The sequence below is a fragment of the Bos indicus genome, chromosome 17, assembly GCF_029378745.1.
Source record: "Bos indicus isolate NIAB-ARS_2022 breed Sahiwal x Tharparkar chromosome 17, NIAB-ARS_B.indTharparkar_mat_pri_1.0, whole genome shotgun sequence".
NCBI lineage: Eukaryota > Metazoa > Chordata > Mammalia > Artiodactyla > Bovidae > Bos > Bos indicus.
Genome location: NC_091776.1, coordinates 21,113,510 through 21,119,275, shown reverse-complemented (window position 1 = coordinate 21,119,275; position 5,766 = coordinate 21,113,510). Strand labels below are relative to the sequence as shown.

At 37.3% G+C, this 5,766-nt stretch overlaps 1 pseudogene; it reads left to right on the top strand.

Annotated features, from left to right (window-relative positions):
• Window positions 1-1,619: 1,619 nt before the first annotated feature.
• Window positions 1,620-2,816, top strand: LOC109570870 (trifunctional enzyme subunit beta, mitochondrial-like; annotated as a pseudogene).
• Window positions 2,817-5,766: the final 2,950 nt, after the last annotated feature.

Below are 5,766 nucleotides of genomic sequence, written 5' to 3'. Positions count from 1 at the left end.
AATAATGACTGAGAATTTCCCCAAATTAATATCAGACACCAAACCACAGATTCAGGAATATCAGAGAAAACCAAGTAGAATAAATGACACCACCATCACCACCACCACAACAACAAAACAAACAAAACACCTTAAGCTAGGCATATCTTTTTGAAACTGCAAGAAATTAAAGGGAAAGAAAAAAAAATTCTGAAAGAAGCAAGGGATTGGAGTGGAGAAAACCACATTACTCAAAGAGGAACAAAGATAAAAACTGCCACCAACTTCTCCTCAGTAACCGTGTGAGAATAAAGTAGAGTGGAATATTTAGTGTTGAGAGATTTCTACACACGGTATGTAAGTTCTTAGATCTCTAGTCTTATTGATGGTAGCTGCGGTAAAACTATTTCTAACCTTCTTCATTATCTTCTGTCCTCTTCTCCCTGCCCTTCCCCTCACTCTCACCCCAGGCCTCAGGGGAAGGGGTTGGCTAACACAGACATTGGGGGAAGGAGAGGTTGTGGAGGACAAGCTGAGGATTAGCTACCAGGGGAGACAAACTTCCACTTCTGAGATGCACATTCCTTGTCATTGCAAGTCAGGGAGAAGAAGAAAAAGAAGCAAGGATGCAGAGGAAAAAGGTAACACTTTGAATCTCTATATGAAACTATAAAATTCATTTCTGCTTTCAAAAGGTGGAAAAGACATTTTGCCCCTTTCTGATAGAGAGCAAGAATCTTTCAGGCATGAGTATCTGACTTGGGGACTTACCTCAAAAGAGGGTATATATATATATATATATATATATATAATTAGAAATATTGATTTAAAAGTTAGTTTTCCAATTCCTTTTATTTTTGTAAGAAGAAAAGCTGAGCATGAGGAATTTGAAGACTTGGAGAAGATTTATATGTTGCACTAATATTTCATTTCTGCCTAACTCATGATACCTGGTGAGTTAAAGGACCAGTTTAGGGTATAAAAAAAGGCTGAGAGGAAAAAACCTACCAGCCTAGAAGTCTATAACCTATAAAGTTATTCTTCAAAAGTGAAAGAAAAATAAATTTTCTCAGATAAATAAAAACTGAGGGTATTTGTTACCAGGACACTTATCATGCAAGGAATGCTTTTTGAAGGTTTTTTGGCAAAAGAGATGAGGCTCAGAGGCTGTCTTAGCCTCTGCAGGAGTTCTGCCCAGGCTCTGGAACATCCTACTCGGACTCAGCCTGGTACTAGCCAGGCCCTCAACATACTTCCTGACTAACCCAAGCCTTCCTGCCCACCTCCCACCCTGCCAACCCCATGCTGACTCACTGCAGGTCCCTAATGGTACCCTTCACTTTGGCTAAAGGGGCAGAAAGAACTCTTCCTCTACTGAAAGAAAGAAGGCCTATCATGAGGTCAGAGGTCAGTCATCTAGTCAGGTGACAAGCAGACAGCCAGGACCCAGCTACACCTCTGGAGTCTGATGGCCTGCAAGAGGGTTCTTTCTAGACTAGATCCACCCCTAGATCCCTCTCACCCCAGAAACTTGAGGCCAAATGCTGCTCACAACAGGAGCCCAAGCTAAGGTGGGGACCACTGCAGCATGACTTCCATCTTGACATTAACTTGAAAAAAAATCTTCCAAGTTCAGCAAAATGGGTACAAAGATTTTCTTGAGACCTCTGAGCTGTTCCTATCAGCTAAAAGCTGCCCCAGCTGCCCAGAAAAAAATTAAAGAAGACCTTGGCTAAACCCTGTATAAGGAATACGGTGGTGCTAGATAATGTCACACTCTATTTTTGCTGTCAGGCACTTCATATAAAGACCTGATGCCATGTGATTTGGCTCAGATTTGTTGCATCAAACCAAGGTCCCAAAGGAAATTGTTGGTTACATCTTCTTTGGCATAGTTATACAGGAAGTAAAAACAATGTAGCTGGAGAGTCTATCGCTTGAAGCTGACCTCTCTGACAAGTCTCCTGTGATCTGTCACCATGGCTTGCATCTTTGCTAACCAAACCAGGACTACAAGTGTTGGCTTGATTACTTCTGGCCAGTAATGTGGTTGTGGCAGGTGATATAGAGTTAATAGCCTATGTACCAATTTGTCATTTGAGGAAACTCATGCTCGATCTCAAAAAGGCCAAGATTTTAGGTCAGTGACTATCTTTAATCCTATCACCTGGGCACGACCATGCATCACTCTACAGGCTGACTTGCAGCTGCCTTGTTGTTTCTCAACTGCAACAGAGTGAGTATGCACTGCGTTTGCACAGTCTAGCCAAGAGGGCCCAGGATGAAGGACTCCTTTCTGATGTTGTATATCTTCAAAATACCAGGAAAAGATATATTCACCAAAGATAGTGGCCTTTGTCCTTTCTGAAGTAGATAGTCAAGCTAAAACCTGCATTCATCAAGCCCTATGGCATAGTGACAGCTGCAAATTCTTCTTTCCTAACTGATGGTGCATCTGCAATGCTCAGGAAAAAATCTTTGGTCATGGGTTATAAGCTGAAGGCACATATGAGGGATTTTGTATATTTGTTTCAGGATTCCAAAGATCAGCTTTCACTCGAACCAACATATGCTACTTTAAAAGTGCTAGAAAAGTTAGGATTAACAATAAATGATATCAATGCTTTTGAATTTCATGAAGCTTTCTCAGGTCATATTTTAACTAACCATAAAGTCATAGATTCTGATTAGTTTGTACAAAACTATATGGATAAAAAAGAAAAGTTGCATTGAGTCCTTTGGAGAAGTTTAACAACTGAGGTGAATCAATGTCCCTAAGACACCTGTATGGAGACACTGGCTGCCAACAAATTATGAAAGGACAAAGGCCAGTATGACTTAGTGGCTGTCTATGAGGTGGAGTGCAGGGCCATGATATGATGGATAACAGACCAGGAAATGGTAACTTGGAGTTTTTGTGTAATACTCACCCTAGACAAGGCAATTTCAATGTATTACTAAATGACATATATATTTCCTAGTTCCTCTTAGGGAACACAATTTGCAGCCTTCTGTAAAATCTTTGCAAGTAAACCTTGCTAGTGTTCTGAGCTTTTCAATAATCATGGTTCACTGCTCTTTCAAGGATTTCTTAGTCATCAGAATCTCACATAGTGATATGTTTAAGCATTCGTTTTTGGTCTCTATTTTCATTAAAGATTAAGCAAATGGTTGCAATTTGAGAAAGAGATTAGCTAGGGTTTGAAATCATCTTTATAACATTGGCAAAATATACTCATTCATATTTGTGACTTAAAGATAAATTATTTCCTGTGAAATACAAACCAATGTGCCTCTGTCTTTATGGAAACATAGTTCAGAACTGAAAACTTACACTAAAGTTTTAGATATAAAAATACCATATTTGTTAACCTTAAACTGGAGAATTGTTGGCTGGGGGGAGAAATAATAATTATTATTACTAGGTACTCACACTACCCATGAAGTGGTATACTATCATTTGAAAATGGACTTAAATTATATGTGAATACCTATTGCAATATTTATGGTTACCCTGGGACAACCATAAAAACAGCAAAAAAAGAGAAGTATAACTTATATGCTAAGAAAAGAGGAAATATGGAATCATGTAAAATGTTCATTTGAAACTACAAAAGGCATACAAAGAGTGGAGGGCAAAGTAGGGAAAAAGAAGGAGAACATTAAATTCAAAACAGTGACAAAGATGGTAGATATGAGTCCAAATACATCTCTGAATATCAATGGTCCAAATGCATCAACTAAATGATAAAGATTGTCAGACTGAACCACAAAACAAGACCCAATTATCTAATGTCTACAAAAAACTCATTTTAAATATATATAAAAACATGTATAGATTTGAAGTAAATGGTTGGAGAAAAATATAGTAATCTAATCAAAGAAAGCAGAAGTAGCTATATTAATTTCAGATGGAGCAGATTTCAAAGCAAATAAAGTTATTGTGGATAAATAAGGGCATTATGTAATGATAAAGGGGTTAATTTTCCAGGAAAGTATTACAATCCTTAATATTTATACACCTAACAACAGAGCATCAAACTATGGGAGGCAAAGTCTGATAGAACTAGAAAGAGAAATAGGTGACTCCACTATCATGTTGTAGATGTCAAAACTCTCTCTCAGAAATGGACAGATGAAGCAGGCAGAATATGAGTCAGGACATAGCTGAACTCAACAAAATCATCAATCAACTGGATATAATTGACATTTATAGACTTAATCTTCCAACAACAGCAGCATACACATTCTTTTCAAGCTCACATGGAACATTCATCAATATAGACCATGTTCTCACTTTAAACACGCCTTAAAAATTTAAATAATATAAATCATACAATGTCTATTCTCAGATCACAATGAAATTTAACTAAAAGTCAATAATAGAAAGACAACCAGAAAATATCAAAATATATGGTGATTAACCAACACACTTAAAGCAACATGTGCACCAAAGAAGAAATCTGGGGAAAAAATTTACAACATTCTTTCCTAAAATTTAAAAAACAACTTATGAAATTTGTGGGATGCAGCAAAAACTATAATTGGAGGTAATTTATAGCATACAATTTATAACATAAATTTATAGAATACATATACTACAAAAGAAGATTTGTACTATACACCAAAATCCCTAATGGATAGTAATGCAAAAATCCTTAACAAAATATTAGGAAGTTGAATGCAACAATGTATAAAAAGAATTATATACTGCAAACAAGTAGGATTTATTCCTGCTAAACAAGGAAGATTGAGCATTCAAAAATCAGTTGATTTAATTCACAAATAGCATAAAAAAACAAAACCACATGATCATATCAATAGAGGCAGAAAAAATATTTTACAAAATCCATTCACCATTTATGATAGAAACTCCCAGAAAACAAGGAGTAGAGCCAAACATTCTCAACTTGATAAAGAATATACAAAATTCTACAGCTAACATCATACTTTAAACTGGAATAAATATTGCCAGGATAAATATCAATAACCTCAGATATGCAGATGAAACTATCCTTGTGGCAAGAAAGTGAAAAGGAACCAAAGAGCCTCTTTGGACAGTGAAAGAGCAGAGTGAAAAAGCTGGCTTAAAACTCAACATTCAAAAAACTAAGATAATGGCATCCAGTCCCATCACTTCATGGCAAATAGTTGGGGAAACGATGGAAATAGTGACAGATTTTATTTTCTTGGGTTCCAAAACCACTGCAGATGGTGACTACAGCCATAAAGGTAAAAGACAATTTCTCCTTGGAAGGAAAGCTATGACTAACCTAGAAAGCGTATTAAAAAGCAGAGACATTACTTTGCTGACAAAGGTCAATTTTCAAAGCTATGGTTTTTCCAGTAGTCGTGTGTGGATGTGAGAGTTGGACTATTAAGAAAGCTGAGTGCTGAAGAATTGATACTTTTGAACTGTGGTGTTGGAGAAGACTCCTGAGAGATCCTTGGACTGCAAGGAGATCCAACCAGTCAATCCTAAAGGAAATCAGTCCTAAACATTCATTGGAAGGACTGATGCTGAAGTTGAAGCTCCAATACTGTGGCTACCTGATGTGAAGAGCTAACTTATTAGAAAAAAACATGATGCTGGAAAAGAGTGAGGGCAGGAAGAGAAGGGAATCACAGAGAATGGGATGGTTGTATGGCATCGCCAACTCGATGGGCATGAGTTTGAGCAAGCTCCAGGAGTTGATGATAGACAGGTAAGCCTGGCATGCTGCAGTATATCGGGTCACAAGGAATCAGACACGACTGAGTGACCGAACTGACTGACTGACTGAACAT